The sequence below is a fragment of the Anser anser genome (assembly GCF_964211835.1).
Source record: "Anser anser genome assembly, chromosome: 16".
NCBI classification, from domain to species: domain Eukaryota; kingdom Metazoa; phylum Chordata; class Aves; order Anseriformes; family Anatidae; genus Anser; species Anser anser.
In genome coordinates this window covers 5,875,778-5,894,355 of record NC_139737.1, presented here as the reverse complement: position 1 = coordinate 5,894,355, position 18,578 = coordinate 5,875,778, and the positions used below count along the sequence as shown (strand labels likewise).

General features: G+C 48.4%; 1 protein-coding gene across 3 annotated transcripts in view; it reads right to left on the bottom strand.

The window, feature by feature from the left end:
• ANKRD60 (ankyrin repeat domain 60) overlaps positions 1-18,578 on the bottom strand; it is a 299,598-nt gene that overhangs the window by 17,870 nt on the left and 263,150 nt on the right. The window lies entirely within an intron of this gene.

Sequence of the window (18,578 nt, the reverse complement as noted above, 5' to 3'; positions counted from 1 at the left end):
AAAATGTTTCATTTTGTGATTAGCTTAGGTTCCTGGAGAAGCATAGTGCAGTGCTTCTCTCTGACTGCTGTGCTGCAGCACTGCCCAGAAGCCTCCCAGAGGCACAGATGCTTCCAGTTTCAAGTTCTTTTTAACTTTTGAATATGAGAAGTCATCCTCATGATATGTGAAAAAAATCACCTCCTCTGGTACCTGAGCTTTGCCTCCCACATTTTGCCAGGTAGCACTTTTCCCCATTGGAGAAGAGGCAAACCCAACGAGCAGGGCAACACGACAAAAAGGTGATTTTCGCCCTTCGTTGGGTGGGAGCTAGGTCAGGACCCTGAAGCAGGCTCCCTGCTGACCTGCCCCTGCGTGGGGACAGCAAAAGCAGAGGGAGGGCCACAGCCTGGCCACCAGCAGCCACCGGGCTGCTCCTTTGGGCCAGAGGACACCCAGGAGGCACCCAGGAAACACCCAGGAGGCACCCAGGAGCTCCTCCAGCCCGTGTGGCCACCGCCTTGAGGAGCCCGGGCTTGCTCTTGCTCTTGTCAAGGCAGCAACAAGTGCTTGGGTCCTCTAAACTCCCCACTAACTTCTGCAAAACCTTGTCTTCCTAAAGGTTCTTCAGGGCCACTTCATGTTTAATGTCTGTGCTCTACCCCGTGTAAAGAAGCGGATAAAAATCAATAAAGTGCTCGCAAAGTTTCTCTGTGCCGAGTTTCACGTGCACATTTAGAAAGCCTCTCTTCCCTGCCACTCACCTCATGAGTCTATTCTTGGAGAATAAAAACTGGGATCTACTTTGCAGCCAAAAGTAAAGTCATAAAGAAGTTTGCTCACGTTCCTCGACACATGAGATACAGAGTTAATTAAAAATTGTTCTCTGTACAACAGGTTTGTTTCACTGGAAAATGTCACTGATGTAAGGCTGTTCTGCTCTTGTTGCCAACTACATTGAATTGACTCCATTATAAGCTTACTCCTCCCCCTTCCCATTACTTTTCTTCCAATAATAAACTAAAGAGAATCCACTTTTTTATTGGAAAAGATGCGCTAGGATTAGCTGAGCTGGAGCAGCCACTTTGTGCCCCTCCGGTCCCTGTTTATCTGTGGTCCTGCAGAAGAAGCAAACACTTGCCCCAGCCCAGTATAAATGAGATATTTGATCCTACAGGCATGGTGCTGTTAAAAGATTTTTAATTAGATAAATACATTTTATAAAAAGATTTTGCAGAATAGTTGCCTCTAGCAACTGTAACAATCTTGAAGCTTCATCTTCTAAAAGGAAAGAAAACTCTTGCAGGAAACTAATGTGTTACATAAAAAAGAAAGATGGTGTTAGAGAATGAATAGGAAAGGGCTCCTACTCCAGTGGAAATGCAGCCCCACTCCTGGAAAGGGGAGTTCGCTTCATCACTGCCTCCACACAGCACATGGATTTGTGCTCTAATTTTCCCAGCCAGGTTGCCAAGTCCTAGCCACGGGCTGGAGGAATAGCTGGACGGGGCTGGAGGGAGGTCCTGTGAGTGCTCTCTTTCCATAGCTGACGTGCTGCAGAAGGCATCATGCACACGTCAGCCCTGGAGGACGCACTTGGCTCTCCCCGCACCGCCGCCCTGGTGCTTCGTGAACGAGCTGGGGCATCCTCAGCCAAACACGGCTGCCTGTCATCCCTGCCGTGTCTCAGCAAGGGGTCCTGAGCTTGCTTTCCTTGCCAGCTAGCCCCTTGGGAAGGACACCCGTGACCAGGAAAGGCCCGGTAGCTGCATCTCACTGCCTGAGGCCGGGTGGCTCAAGGGGAACAAGGGGCAGCCTGCAGGCCAGTGCCTCTGCAGGGCACCCCGAGAGGAGGTGAAGCCAGCCCTCGACCCCACCACCACAGCCTGGAGTCCTAGGAAAGGGAGATGTTAAGTTTAGACACGAGCCTGGTTCATGCCGAGATGACCTGGGGCTGCTTTGATGCCCCTTCTCTCCATCCAGCCCCGACCCTCTCCTGAATGCCACGTCCCCGGGGGACCTCTGCTGCCGGGGCAGGGCCACTGTAGGACTTTCCCTCTTCCACTTGCAGATCCCAGTGAATGAAGCTTCCCAACGTGCCAGCAAGGTGGGGAGTTTTATCTCTGCAGACTCAGTAGAGGATGGCAGCTGGAATGGGAACTTTTCCATCCTCACCCCCATAGGCAGTATATTTAGCCCTGACCTAGAAAGACCATCCTTTCTAGGGCTGAGCTGTGATTCAGACAGTCTGCTTGCTGAGCAGAGACTGCCAACTGTGCCGAATCATAGCTGATTAGAGGTGGGAGAGAGCCTGAAAAACAATACACCCAGGCAAACGCAGTGGGTTTGGAGCATTTCGTGAAAATTATATTTAACACCGTTTTGGTGACTTAAAGAAAAATTAAAACAAACAACCCTCGCACCTTCCAAAATAACCCTACCTGTCTCTGGTGGGAGAGCAGAGACTGGCAAAGTGCTGCTATTTTAAACCACAGCGGAACAGCGTAAGACAGAATATACATATAGATAGATAGATATAGGTACAGACACACACATCAGATGAGGCATGGGATGCTTCCTCTGACAAAGAAGACAGAATGGGCAGAGAATCTGATAATTCCACGCAATTTAGAGGAAATTTTATCTTCAAGCCAAACAAACCCTATCGTGTCTAAGGGCAAACAAGAGTGAAAGAAAACAAGTACTAGAAGGCGTCTGAAGACATGTCAAATGCAGAAATGTCTGCTGCCAGGTCAGGAAGTGTCCCGCCAGCACAGCGTGGCACTGGAGCTCGTGCCCCACAGGCAGCTACCCTCTGCCAGCAGACACGCTCACGCTATCGGCTGGATCTGAAGGAGAAATCTTATCTGCAGGCCTGGGAGAAAGGAGGAGGAGGTAGTCCCGGCCCTTATAAACTAGTAACACAGCCAGGGAGTTAAACTGGAAAGTACCGCATAGCCCGCTCTGGAGAGAGCAGAACAGGAGACTAAACACAACAGTTTAACAAATAATTACAGGTTCTTTATGGGGACTACAATTTGTAATCCGCCTTCATCCACTTCTCTTTGCACAGTTTAGAATTACAATGCCAAAGGGATCACAGGGAATCATGAAATAATGTCCTGCATTTGAGTGCAGAGCAGACAGTCTCGGAGGGTTTTAGACAGTCCATTTGATACTCTTTTCATGAAACATTTACCATGTTGTACCGAAGCGTTCGCTCCACTGTACCTCAGCAAACAGAGCGTGCATGCTGTTACAGTCACTCACATGTGCAGGATGTTTGCAGCCATTAAAAGTGATGAGAAAAAAACCTGACCTGGATAGGTTCTCCTGGATTTAAATTCAGTTAAGTGTGGGCCTTGAATGTTATCTCCATAATAAATTTGCCACACCATAAAACATAGTGGGGAATCAGGAAGTAATATCTTACATTTCAACAAATGCTCGGTCTCTGAGGACCTCCATCATCCATTTGATACACTGGGTATGTAGGAGTACAATTTCGAGTCATCTATATTTTTTACGTTAACTGCATGGAGAAGATAGTCTTATGACAGCAGCGCTGGATTGATTATTTTGGGGACTGTGGATTGGTTACCAGCCCTGCAGCACTCCCTGACTCCCCAGATACATCACAGCCCTTTGGCTTCCCACCTGCAGAACGGGTCACGGACACCTCTGCTCCTCTGCCCTAAGGCCATTTGCAGCCGTGCCTCCAGGACAGGTACCTCCTCGTTTCCCTGAACGGCAACAGCGACTCCAAGGACACTGAGATGGGGCTCATCTTTTAAACGAAATGGGAAAATAAAGAAATAAATACAGCAGTCCATTGAAATGTCAATGTAAAAAGACTCGTGGCATGTTGTGTTTCCAGTACTAGCTCCTTCTTTTCCCTTTTCTTTGGGAAACACCGTTGTGGGATTGCTGAAGGTGGGGCTGGGAAGCTGCAGGGATCCCAGCCTGGCACTGAAACGCCTCTTTGTCCCCGGGGAGAGCTGCAGCTCGGGGTCACACCCTGCTCATGCCACAGCCCCTCCAGCAGCTGCCAGCGGCTGGATTTGTCACACCTGGGAGGGCTGGGACAGAGGGGACGGAGGGAGGGGAGGATGCACAGGCACTCTTCGCACTTCAGTATTTCCACAGGTGCTTTTATATCTCCCTTTAAGGGAACGGCTTGATTAAAGAAACAAAGTCATGTCTAATAGTCAAGAGTAAATGTTAATAAAAATAAATGCCAATAAATGTGGTTCCAAAAATGACTCACATCATATTTCTGTTTTAGAGGAACTTGAAATGAATATTTGTCAAAAGTCACCGAGGAGTCAAAAAGGAAAGAGAAATTATCTGAAGTCAAATAAAAGATATTGTTCGCATATAAATAAAAGGCTTTTTTTGACATTATAAGTGGTTTTTAAACATTGCTAAATAATGTGGAAGAAATTTCAAAAGCGTGGTTTGCAAAATTTGGAAATACTTTGTTTAGAAACATCTTCAGAAACATTTCACATTTTTCATACTCTTATTTTTTCCCTACAGAAACTGTGGAAAATTGACACTGGCTTGGGAAGCACTGCAGTATCCGCTACGCTGCATTTTTTGCCCAAAATATTTCACCAAAACCACGTATTGAGTTCTCATTGGGAAGTCTCTTTTAACAAATTATGTAACAAAAGGCTTTACCTTAAGCACAAGCTTAAATCCCTTCGATTTAGGTGAGTTAAGCACAGACGTGGATTAAGCAGTGCCCAGTGCTTTGCCGAGCCAGGCTGCGGCCAGGCACCGAGCGAGCGGCCGTGCCGAATGGGTCCTGGGGCACGTGATGGAAAGTGAAAATAAAGCACAAAGAAACAATCAGCAAATAAGCCTGGTGCTCGGAGATTTTGAGCTTTGTTTGTACAGTATTTCTAAGGTGTGTTTTGTGTGTCTGAAAAATCCTGTTATTCAGGAGCCTGGGATCGGCTCTTCCATCGCTAGCGGTGCTGAACAGAAGCGGCGCAGCGTGCGGTCCTTTATTCCGGGGAGCCGTAATCACTCCCCTCCCGAAACTGCAGCTCCATTTGACTGACAGAATTAGAAGCAATCCATATATTGGAGGGGAAAAAAGAAAGGCAGACCCATTTGGTTGTCAGACTGTGGGTACATACACAAAGCTTTTAGTGAAAAAAGAGAGAAGAAAAAAGAAGAAAAAGTTGTTGCCCTCCTAAATCACATCTATATTAATGACATGAATGACAGGCTTAAGGGGAAAATTATAAATCTTTTTTTCCAGCTTTTCTTTTATTGCCCAACCATATATTTCATTTTTGCAGAGAGCAGTGCCATGAAACACGCAGCAGGCGCCATGGATAAGCTGCAGCCAGGCTCCTCTGGAGCACAGCTGAGCCCGGTGGGCACGTCTGAGCCGGTCTGCACCCGGCAGCGACGGCACCAAAGCTGCCTCCGTGGTACTTTGCTCCTGCAGGTGCCCCGGTGCCCTGTCACCACCCCTGCGTGGCGAAGGAGGGGTCTAAGAGAGACGGGAGCGCTCAGGTGGGGCTGGGCGCTTGGCCATACAACCCCTGAGCCCTGGCCCCCAGCTCACCTGGGGCTCCCCACCCCTCGGTGCCTGTTCCAGGTGGGATTAGCAGTTCTGCCCCGCGGCTCTGGGGCTGCGACCTGCCTGAGCGGGTCCGAAACCTCCAGAGCCCTCAGCAGATGTCCTCTGCACTGGCAGAGCAGCAGCGTGAGATTACGGAGGTGTTTTGGACTCCTGTTGGAGAGAAGAGTGATGGCTGTCCTCTCCCATGCCATCCAAGAGGCCGTCTCTGTCCCCGCGGTAGCCACCAGGTCTCTGCCTTTGTGCTTTGCTCATTTTCCTACATAAGCCTCAGGGGAAAACAGAGAGGAAGACAGAGAAACCTCAGTGTCTTGTGGGACCACAGAAGTAGATGTGATCATCTTCCATTAATTCCTGTAAATTTCCCCAAACCTACAACCTTTTTCCTTGGAGGCAACACGTGATTAATCGGACTGTTAGAGCTGCATCCATCCACGTGTGTACACACATACATACAGACACACACACGCTATGCACTTTTTGTAGGAGTCTCCTGTGAACGACTTATGGCCATGTAAAGCTGCCCACACTCAGACACGCCGCAGAGACACTTCCCCGGGTTTTATTGTCTGTGACCACCGCACTCAGCTTTTATTGTAGCCTAATTACGGACAATCCCCTTTAAATGCTGACGCGCAGTGCTAAATTATCCTGCAGGTGAATGAGGAGATCCAACATTTCTCCATGTTCTCTAAAATCCTGTAGCATTATTAACTGGACTGGTCAATGGCAGGACTGCCTGGAGAAATCAATCTGGTTGGAAGTGGCCCTTGGTTTCCCATCACCACTGGCACCGAATGCACAGAGTTTGGGGAATGTTTTCTTCATGAAGGAAGTGGAGGATTACAAAAATTAAATGGTTTCATTTGAAACCTCCTGTACAGCTCAGTTTATAACGTGAAAAGGCAACGGTGGTTCCTTACAAATCAATTGAGGGGAAAAGTAGAATTAAGAAAGAATCAAAATGAATTAGCCAGGTGCTGCAGCGTCCTGCTCTCTGGCCCTACACAGCCCAAATTATACGGCTCCCACCTTTTTGCTAGCACTGCTACAATAGATTAAAAAAAAAAAACATTTAATTTTCTGTCACTCTTTTCATCTGAACAGACTCGCGGAGTTTTCACAGCTGTAGGAGGACGGTGCACAAAGCCACACCTTTTCTGGAAAGAAGAGGCATGGAAAAAAAGAAAATTTGGGCAGAATTGCCAGAAGAAACTCTGTCATGAAAAAACAGGCTTCAGACATTGAAAACACCGAGGAAACAGGCTGACTAACACATGCTGCTAGCAACGCCCCAGAGCTGGCCCAGGAGCTGCAGCTTTCAGGTGCAGACCCTGATTTCCCCAGGCTCCGGAGCCCCGTGCCCGTGGAGATGCCGGTGCGGTGACAGGTAGCTGTCCCCTCCCAGGCTCAGTCTAGCACATTAAAAACCCAACAGTGTTTTTCTTTTTTCAGCTCGCTGCTTCAAAGGCTGTCTACTGCCTCACCATTACCCCGTGCTCATCCCCACGCAGCGATACGCGCAGTGTAAATAGCTACCAGGAGATGACGGATAGGACATGGACACGGGCACGACACCAGCGTCCCCCCGTCCCACCGCAGTGACCGTGGTGATGCACGCAGCGGCGGGGCTGCAGGAAGGCGCAGAGGCAGAGGTATGTGCACGAGCTGAGCTGAAGCGAGGCAAACTTTTCATGCTGTCCCTGAAACCTCGCCGGAGCTGAACATCTAAGTGAATATTTATCTGCGCAAAGCAATAACCGCAGGGTTAATTAGGACTTGACGTAATTTAGGAGCTGGTCATAATGAGGAATGGCTATAATTTCATGTTAGTGTTTCAGTGAGCTCCCACTTCAGCTTTTTTTTTTTTTTTTTTTTTTTTTCTAAAACCCTCCAGCAGCGCTATCCAGCTCAGGGATAGTGGAGGGGATTAAAAATCAGCTCCTCATCTCGTGCTAATTCCATTTGTCCCAGCCCTGTATCCAAAGCAGCAAAATGCGAGCAGAACATCCAGCTTGGGGCACCATAATCCCAGACACACACAGACTGATCCCCGAGAGGCCAGAGAAGAGCAGCAGGAATCAGAGGTTTGGAAAACATGACCTGTAAGGAAAGGTTGTAGGAAAGGGGTTTGTTTAGTCTAGGAAATAAAAGAATGAGGGAAGATATGATAAAAGTCTTCCAATACGGGGAAGTTTGTTATAGAGCAGACAGTGATCAATTGCTCTTCCTCTGCGCTGGGAAAGGATGTGAAGAAATCACCTCAATTTACAGCAAAGGAGCCTGAGGTTGGGTGTCAGGAAAACACCCTTCCGACTGCACACAGGAGCTGGAGCAGACAGCTTAGGGCAGGTCTGGGGTTTGCCACGCTGGTGGTTCTAGGAAGAGGTTAATGAGGAAGAGGCCAAGGGAAGGCTCTGAAGCCCTTTCTGTCCCATTGCTCTGTGCTCAGCTCCTGCAGCCACACACTGCGGGTGATGTCCCCCCGGCGAGTGGCCGGTGTCGCTGTGCTGATGGGTCAGGGAAAAATGCTGGAGCTCCCTGCTGGGAAGTGCTGACCGTCGGCACGGCTAAACAGGCGGCTGTCCTCCCCTGCGGCCACGCGGGGGTAGCTCTGGCCCCAGCAGGTGGCCAGGTACCCCCAGGTCCCACATCGGCACGTTCGGCACGTGCGGGGCAGGGGACGGCTCAGGCTGCATTGCCATCCCACTGTCCCATCACAGCACGGCCCCTCGGCTGCAGCGGAGTGTTTCTTCTGCTCCGAGTAATGTTATTTATTGGTATTAGCCCCTCACATCTCGAAGGGGAGCCCCGCAGCATCTTTGTACAGAGTGAGAGTGGTGGGCACAGCACAGGCAGTCAGCACAGAGGGGAGCCAAGGAGGGGAGGGGAGATGCTGGAGAAGGCCTGGTCCTGGCTGTGGCTTCGGTCGTGGCACCCCTGTGCTTGTCCACCCTTGGTGCCACACTTCAAACCCTGCCTTCATGCAGGCACGGACACCCAAAGCAGCAGCGTCCTGGTGGGGAGGTGAGCCCTGACCTGAAGTCAGAGCTGCTTGCAGAAGTCGATCACGTTCTGCGAAGCCAGTAAATATTTCACGAGGTTCACAAAGCCTCAAAGCCCGCAAGCTTGGCAGAGCCTGACCCGCCGCTCTACTCAAGAGCTGTAAGGAGTCTGGATTCAACACTTGGCTGGCAATTTGCTGAAGACACATGGGGCAAAAAAGAAACCAAGTTTGCTCTGTTTAGACTGACATTGGCTCCCCACTGTTGACAGCAGTCCAGATTTGGGGTCTGGTCTTTCTCCCACTGAATTCAACGGGGAATTTTTCCATTGCCTTGAATGGGGGCAGCAACAAGCCATTGTATCTGTCAGTGCAGATTGCCAGTGGAAGACAAACTGGAATGGCTAAGTGCTGTCTGTAATGAGAGATCATTTTTTCCCTCCCTCCTCCTCTCCCCCAAGTCCATTTTCAGACCATAACCACATTTTAATGAATAAAAAGTTGTTGTTTCAAATCCTCGCAGAACTGCAGTCCCTGCCAAGCCTGTTTTTCTTCTGGAAAGACAGATGGATGTGCTCACATTATGGTCGTTGTTTTTTGTGTGCCATATATTTTCAGTGATGTTCATGAAACTAGAATTAGTGACACTAATAATGACAAATCAGAGGGCTAATATTGTTTAACCCTGTTAAAGAGTGTTATTACATTTACATGTTCCCACAGAGTAAATGCTGTTTGGCTCAGACATATGTCTTGCTATCTGTTTATTTTTATGAATCAGAAATGAATCAGCAGTCAGTCTCAGAGCGTCCCATAGATTTACTTGTCTCATATACCATTTCAGAAGGGGGAAAGAAAACCACAACGGGGTTTATAGAATCATTTTGTGTTCAGCAGAGGCACAATATTATTATTAAGTTAATTCTAATCAATAAGACAGAATATGGCAAGTCTGCAAGGACTTATCCCAAAATGCTGAGCCACAAAGAGAACTAGACTGTGCTCTTGCTGATGTAATACACATTCCTTTTCAGATGGTGAAGACAAAACTAAACCTTCAAATTAGGTCTTACGTGTGCGTCTGTCTGGTTTTCACTGTTTATGAGCAGATACACGAGTGCCTTTTTCTCAAGCCAACAGATCTCTCTGAATGCAAAGAGCAAATGCTCGATGTAGTCTGCAGCGTTAACGTCCTATTTGTGGACAAGACCTGCAGTAATTTAGAGCTGGGAAATGACTCCCTCTCTGCACCACACACGGCAAATAAATAAAATAAAATGACAGGTATTAATATGATGCTTTCATCCACGTCTTTCTTCAGTACTCAGGGGCTTCCGAGAAAAGGGCTAGGATATTTGGACAAGACTTTAAGCATCCTCCGTCCTTTGAATTATTAGCTCCCTTCCTTACGCCTAGGCCTTGCATCTTATTTGCAAGGATCCAATAAGAGGCTTGATAATCTCTGCCTTAAAAAAATGAAATCAATACACTGCTTCAGAAATTTGACAAAAAAAGTTATGTAAGAGGTAAGAAAAACATCACACTTTCTTAGAGCTTTAGACATTCCAAGAATTACAGAAGGTAATTTAAATTCAACTCAGCCGCTACTGTTGCAATATTGAGGTTTTAAAGTCAGTTTATTTATATTTTAACTTTGCAGTTTCCCATAAGGCATGGTCAAAGTCTTTAACAGAATCACTGACATTAGGAATTCTCGTCCTCCTTTTCCCTTGCTCCTTATCAAGTGTACTTTGTTTCCTGCAATGGTTTATTGGGACCATCTGCATCTCCTCCTGTTTTCTCTCAGGCATGGAGATAAGATTTCACCTTTGGCTGTCTGGTTGAAGTCCAGCTGGCAGTCTGGATGTGTTTGGTGGCTGTGGCTCGGTGCCTGTTGCATGCACGCACTAGTCTCACATGGTGGCGACAGAAAAACCCACGTGAGAACCACCCGTGGTGCTCAGGACCAGCTCCATTTTCCTCTTCAAGGCCAGGACCAAGAGCTTCAAACCTGGCTGCTTGAAATAAATGCCCCCGAGCCCTCATCTGAGGGGTGAAACAAGCGGCTGGGTCTTACAGCCTGGAGCCTTTGCTGATTAAAGAAGGGAATGGCAAAGCCTGCTAGGACGCCTAGTGCACTGCTTGCCAAACCAGCGCCCAAAGTACCTTCCAGATTTTTTTAAACTACTTTTGGACAGAAAAACGTCCTTGCAGCTGCCTCCCTCCCTGGTCACAGCTCTCCTCATTCCTGATCCCACTGCCTGACCTGAGCGCAGCACAATTGCTCTCTGCACCCTCCAAGGACCTAGAGCAATCGTGCCCATGGCAGTCACCGCAGGGTTAGGAGTGAAAGCAAACCGGGTACTTCCACGCAAAGCTGCCCAAGACAGGGAAATTGCCATAGCACAAGGTGCCATTTATCCCAGGCAGCTGGGAGCGCTTTGGGACGCCTGGCCATCTTTCTGCTCTCCCTTTACTGATTTGTGCCTTACTTGAACACGAAGCAAAGCGCCTTGATTTCAGCCTTTGGAAGTGGTAATGGTTGCTGCTGAGGCCAGCCCAGCTGGGCAATCTGGTTTACTTACAGCAGAGGCCTGGTAAAACACGCTGCAGGAAATGGTTAGAAGGTGAAATCAGCCCCCCAGCACACGGGGCGGGGGACACCAGCTCCCAGCACCGGGGGAAGTTTGGGAGAGCTCTCCTCCGTGGTTTATCTGGGAACCCCACAGAAATGTTGCAGTCTTTGAAGATAGCAGGAGCAAAAACAGTTCCTTTCTTCCTTTCCTGCCTCCTGCTTTCCTCCCTTCAGTTTGGGTACACATTAGCCACGCAGAGGGTCAAGTACCTAGTTAAATGAAATGTTTCTCAGAAGCCCAACGTGGAGGTTTGCAATGCAGACAAACCGACCTGAGCCTCACTGCACATTGTCCCAAGAAAAAGAAGGAACACCTTGTACACTGAATCTTTTGTTTCATTGTTTCTTTCCTTTTTTCATTCTGTGAATGTTTTTATTCTTATTTTTTAGTATCTCGTGGAATAGAAGGAACCACTAATCTTTGCTCTATTTGATGTTTTAGAAAAGCAAAAGAGACAAATCTGTAAAAGCACTTTCTCTGTTAGATATTTTTTTTTTCTTCTTAAACACAGGCTGCAAGTCTCAGAAGAAGTCAAGGACTCGGGTTTCTCTTTGTTTTTAGTGCCTGGCTGCTTCTACTGTGTTAAAGTGTCAGCTCCAGATAAATAAGGGAATGAAAGCAGAGAAGGTCTATTTAAGAGAAAATGTCTGTCCTTCAAAGCCTGGAGAGATAGAAGCGAATTTATAGTCCCCTGGGCAGCATCCAGGGAACGTTTTGGAGCCTTGAGGCAAATCGTGGATGCTGGAGCAACAATCCTAAGTGGTTTCCTGTGTCCTTAGTATCGCACTCAGGTCTGAGCTGCTTCCCATCCAGTCGGTTACACCTGGAAAGGGAGGGGGCAAGAAGAGGTCCTCGTGCTGTGGGCCACTGCAGTGGTGACAGCATGAGCCCCAGAGCAGGGGTCGGTCTGTGGCCAAGGGGGCACAGGGAGCCGATGGCCATGACCAAGAGGCTTTGGGCAGTGGCCACAAGCCCGAGGAAGCTGGGAGCTGTGAAATTCAGACTTTGATCTGAAGAAGCTGCTCATGTGCAGGTCAGGACACTGGCTGGGACCTTCTCTACTGCAGGGAGAAAGCTGACAGCTTCCTGACCGGTGGAACGGAGCGAGTCCCCGGGGAGCTGAGCTTGGGGTGCTCAGCTATCGCTACCGACGGCAGGAAGCACGTCCCCTCTCTGCCTTCGTGTCCAGGGGCCAGGGTCAGTGGCTCTCATCCTGTGCTGGGTGGCCAGCTGGCCCTGCCTCCTCACCCAAGGACACCAGGGAGCATCTCTTTGCACATCTCCTCTGCTTCTTGGCTCCCTCCCCGGCTTCTCACTCTGCTCCCACCAGGGATGAGCCTCACTCTTTTTCGGGATATGCTAAGGGAAGTCTGACACAGGCATACAATTTCTGGACCTTGACAGACTTGGATGAAAGTGTCCTTCCCTAAAGCACCTGTAAGCAAGTATCACAGCTTATATAATCACTGCAATTAGTACAGCGCAGCCTTGCTTATTTGGACTTGTGATTACCTGAGAACCGAGGCTGACTTAATTTAAAAGGAGAAAAAAAAAAGTAGGCGTCTGTCTCATAGCTGTGGAGAAAAGTTCAAGGGAAATGTGGACTTCTCCATTGGTTTTCCGCAGGAATATTTCCGATGTGTTATTTTCTCTCCTCAACTTTTTCTGCTAACAACATATGGTAAAGCAGCTCTGCCTCAGTGTGGATGTGCAGGTCCTACTGAGCAGTGCTGGCTCCCTGGGCTGGAGACAGCTCGGATTATTTTAAAACAACAGCATTCATAATTGCACTATATGTGGAATCAAGACTAATACACGAGTTACCATAACAACAACACCTCGACATGGCGCTCGCACAAATACCTAACACATCCCAGGGAAGGGATGCAGCGCCCTGTTGGGTGAAAGGCATCCATCCTTTGAGGAACAGGCCCATGAAAATGGTAGAGCCCGAGTCGTGAGTTTGTAGCAGGAAACCAGTGCATGAGAAAAGGCTTTAGAAAGTTACTTGCTAGAATTTTACTGCTGTTTTACCCAACTAGTGGCTATGTTGGCTACTGTAGAAACTGTCACCTGCTTGCTGGCTGCTGAGTCTTGCTACTCAGCATGCACAGGAGTGGTGCATGGTAGGGTTTAGGGCAGCAGCACAGGGCTGCGTGGTGCCAGGCACTGCACCGACACAGGGCAGCAGGAGAAGAAAGAAAGAAACCATCTTTTGGAGCTAGAGAGAACCCAGCACACGGCAGGCAGGGAAACAAAACACACAAAGTATTGTGGCAAATGACAGCTTGTCTTCACAAATACGTGCTTTTTGGAGGAAAAAGTGAAGCTATCAGAAGTAATCCAGTGGAAAAAGATGTAGCAGGAGCAAAGATAAGAGAATAGGGTGGGCAGGAAAGGGCGGCAAGGAAGTACGGAAACCACTGGGGGTTGATGAAGAGGTGACTCCACCAGACCCGCTAACAGACCTGCTCTCCCATCCTCACACCCAGCAGTTACAACTGCTTTTAAAAACCCTTACCGACTTTCATATTCCACTGCTGTTGCAGTTCTCTCATAAATTACTACATTTCAAAAGGCCATTTGGCCCATTGATAGGTTTAGGGGCAGAAGTTCCTTACTTTTTTAAAGCGAGACTTCTTGTTGGCGTTCACCATTTTGCTGTATTTGTGTTTAGGAGGCAGGCAGCTAAATACCATGCAAGTCCTTTCCCCAAAGTAATTCTTCCACCTAGATTGACTACAATGAGTCTGCTCATCATGCAGGGCTGTGCGGGATATTTGCTCCCACTGAAGAACGGCTCGACAAGGGCAAGCTCCCCACTCCCATCGTGGTACCTTCACTAGTCTTCTTTTCCTTCCAATGTCTCAGCCCCTAACTTTCCTCTGAGTTTCCATAAGCACTGCTCTCATACAGATCCTGCCTCTTTTATTTATTTATTCCCAGAAGAACAGTGCTTGATTTTGCTTACAGTCCTTCATGGCTGTTACAGAAAAGAGCTCATTTCTGCTCTGCTTGCTTTGATAGTGATATTCAGCAGTGAGATTCTTTGTGTGCAAGAAACTCAGGAAAAGTATCTTTTCCTGGCATTATCATTTGTTATACTTAGGTGTTAAAAGTTTTCAGCTGAGCTGTTTGTGATAAATACCGCATGTGCTCCAGCCTGCATAGATTCCCACTAGCTTTTCTTTGTCCAGGTTAGTAACACAGTAGTTTTAGGTTCCCTTTGCAGCTAATGGAGAGAAAAAGGCTTCCTCTGAGCTGTGATTTATCCCCCTTCAGATCAGCATCACTCTGAGGTGTCTCTCTTCCCCACTGAGCACAAAGGGCAGGCGCACTGCTAGCCAGCACAGGAACCGTTTTAGGTCGGACGATGCCTGCCTTAAGCTGCTCACCACCTCAGCAGATAAGAAAATAAATGGATGGGAAAGAAAAGCAAAACACAATAGCAGGAGGTAGGTGAGGAGGCTCAAAAATCAGGCACTGGCTGGAAATCACACAAGGCGCCGGGGTGGGAAAAGAACCCAGATCTCTTGATGAGAGGACCTGGTTTTGTGCATTTTGTAGCGTAAGGCTCTCCTCTCTGTCAAACAAGAAGAATGTGATTGTATATTTCCTTTTTCTCTTCCTTTCCAGTAGTTGCATGTTAATTAAGCACTTAACATTTTCCAGAGCAATTGTAAGACCAGAAACCTCTAAGTCAGATGGAAAGAACTCAACATTTCAGCCAACGTGAAGTATCCAGCACAAAGAAGCATGTGGGAAAAAAAACATTGTGCAAATAACATTGCTGAGGGAAATACAAAAATTACATGAGAAGGGCAGATAGGGGCATTGTGCAAAGGATAAGGAAGGAGCATTAGGAGCAAGGGAGGGCTGCTAATTTTGCTTTGTAAGCACAGCTGCTGAACAATCACGGTTCCCGTTCCTGCCCCCGCTCCCCAAGGCGCAGCCACACAAACACTTGGCTCCCTGCACACCCGTGGGGGTCCCACAACCTTCAGCAGCAGGGCAGCGGGGACAGGAGGGAAGACGGGAATCGGGGATGGGACCCTTGCCAAGTGGAAGTGCCACAGACACAGAAATGAGCCGGCCTGCCCACGGCTGACCTGCCTCGAGAGCCTCTTGTCTCTGTCTTGCTCTGGAGGTGAACGTTTCTGCCTAACTCATCGTGCTGAATGCCAGATTAGCTCTGTGGCTACAGAGGCAGAAACGTCTGAAAAATGACCATCGAGGGCTAAACTGATTATTGGCTGTGGCCTGATCTGATTTTGGATACAGCCCTGCCCTGAGCCGACAGCAGGACTAGGTGTCCTCCAGATGTCCCTTAAACCTGGACTCCTGACTCTACCACAGGTTACCAGTAAGAGCTGCAAGGGTTCAAGAAAGCAACTTTGTCTATTCCGTGGACAGGAGAAATGGTATTTCCAACAGTAGTTTCTGTTCATTATCAGAAAAGCACTAGAACAGCTCAACACCCTCTTATTTGCCTCTTCAGAAAAAAGCCAAAGCCAAGTGAAAGATCAGCTGCAAACACTGCAGCCTTGCTCCTGCTGGCCTCCCACGGCAGTCAAGGAGTAAGGATTGCAACACTGGCCCAGAAGAGTTTCTTCACTTGTTTTGAAACTGTCTCAGCTGGGATACACACCCCAGCTTTCTGGGTCCTTTCTTGGTCCTGTAGCGGCTGTGTTTATAGCTGTTCAGGTGCCCAGCACCTCCAGAAATATAGCTGAACATTAGTGCCAGTTTGGGCACTTGAGATTTTCTCCTAGCGTTTGGTCACACAGAGAGCCAGTCAAGACGAGGAGTAGGAGACACGGGGCCGCTGCCCAAAGCCGCGCCGCAGGGAGCAGCACAGCTCCGGGTTGGCAGCTGAGGAGCCAGCAGCCCCGTGTCCGTACAGAGACACGAGCTCGGAGCTGTGCTAAAACAGCCACTTTCCTGCAGTGGAGGTTCCTGACCCGTGGGCCTGCCCTGCCCTAAGTGCCAACCTCGTGAGGATCCCGTGAAGGGCTCAGTTTCAGCCCACACCACCCAGCAAGGGGCACACACACCAGCTCTGACCTCTCGGCTCCGCTCAGCGCAGGTCAAGCAGCCCAGCTTGGAGGAGATGTGCTCAGATCCTTAGACTGGTGCATTTTGGAGGCGTTAAGACTTTATTATACCCCCTCACAAGCTTAACAGGACTTGGCACTACGTCTCTGTAACAACTTGAATCACTGTGGTTAGAGGGGGCTCTTATCCCAGCTGCTGTTTTAAACCAAAGCAAGATGGCAATCCACAAACCCAGCCACAACAGGGTCAGATCCCAGCTGCCCCCTTCAGTGCCAGCTGGTGACGTGGGACCTCACTGACACCTGGGAGAGGATCCCTGCATCACACAGCAAACTGCTCAAAGGAGGTTATCAGCGGGACCCCAGGAGACCAGTCACTGTGAAGCTCTACTTCATTCCATAAATGTTTTGGAAGCAATTACTTCATCTTGTTCTTTATTCACAGGATTCACTTAACTGATGACATTATAGCTCAGTCCATTAAGTAAATGGGTTATATATTTTCTCCAGGTTTTGGTGAAGTAATGTTGCAGCCTATGTCACTATCATTGTCAGCAGTCAACGGGGACAGGGACAGATCCTCATTTGTTTAGTGAGGTCTACCTCTCTGAGATCTTAAATATGATATATCTGGCTCCGGGTATTTTATAACATTTGAGCAGGATTTAAAAAAAAAAAAGAAAGCAAGTGTTATTTTCACAAAAATTCCTGGCAGCTGTACCGTTTATTATGAGAGGAAAACGGAGCAAGAAAAATTGGCATGTCATTCCTTAAATGAATTTATATCCTCATTTCCTTTAGAAAATGAATCCATGCTCCATCTAGCCATTTTCCATCAGTCTGCAGGGGCAAAGTTTGCAGAGCACAATTGAAATACACAGTTATAGCACAGGCCAGCGTGCCATATACTGCTTTATTATAAGATCCTCCCTCACCCCTACTGCCAGTAGCGCTTATAAAGGTTTTATTTTCCATCAGTTAGCCATGCAGTAGGTCTTAAAAGTCAGCAGCAGCTCAGAAAATAATCAGGGACACACGATCAAAATTCTGGTCACCAGGGCCAAAATGAGCGCCGGCTGCCGGAGCCACCGCTCCGCTGCGAGCGGCCCTGCCGAGAGCTGCCTTCATCCCACGCCCTGCGCCATGCCAGCATCGTGCCGGGAGTTTCTTTTGTTGTCTCTCTACAATGGCTCAGTACCCCGGGGAGGAGAGGCAGCAGGCTGGGGAGGAGATTTGCCAAAAGATAAGCAAATTCAGGAGCCAGTTAGAAGCACTGCTTTTGGGAACTGTCACAGAACGCTGTCAGTCAAGAGAAGTTTCTCACAAAATCTCCAAAACAACCTCTTCCTCCTCCACATTCATCCGCCTCCTCCGAAGGGTGGCAGTTAATATCCTAAATACAACATAACCGCTTGGAAAGCACTTTTCCTTTTGAGTCACCACCTTGCTATTTTTGCAGCCGCAAATACAGACTGGCAGAGCTGATGTCATTAAGCTGGTACCTACAGGAACAACCTGGGGAGCTGGGGCTGGAGTTCCAGGGAAAGAGAGGCTCCCGGGAAGTGTCTTCTGGGGAGTCAGGATACAGGCAGTGCAAGGCATCAGTGCCAGGAAAAGGATGGGGGGAAAAAAAAAGGATAACAGCACTACAGTGTCATTGCTGGTTGACTCCAGTTTGTTTTAAGCCATTAAAAAACCAGAAAAAGAGGGGGGGGGGGGGGGGGAAAGGGTAAACATTTCATTTGCACACAACATAACAGGTTCTGTTTTAGACACAGCTTTTTTTATTCTTTTTAGCTGAAGTGTTAAAAAACACCCAGGAAAGAAGTTTCAACCCCCAAAGTTATTGCAAAATGAGAAATCAAAGGTTCCTGTTCCAGCAAGAAGCTCGCTGGGACTGGGTGGCAGACAGGGTGGGAACGCCAGACATCAGTCCCTGGAAGGCTGACAAGCACAAGGGAAGGCCTGAGCGCAACAAAGCTGGGACACGAATCCCGCAGAATCTCCTGGTGATTTGGGTCAACATATGGCCCAACACGCCGTCTTTGGCCAACCTCAACATGTTTCAGTCTCCAGGGCAGCGTATGCTCTCTGGTTCTGGTGTGAGAAAACAGCATCGATGGCACCATGGAAGGAAAAGGTACTCTCATCGTACCTCATACATGTCCCCACTGAAATGGGGTGCTAAAGCACTGTTTACTCACACAACATCTGATCTACAGCTCTCCTGGATCTCCTTAAAGCTCAGAGGAAGGCTCCTGATCGGTATTTCAGCTGTTGCATGAGAAAGCAACAGGAGTGGTGTC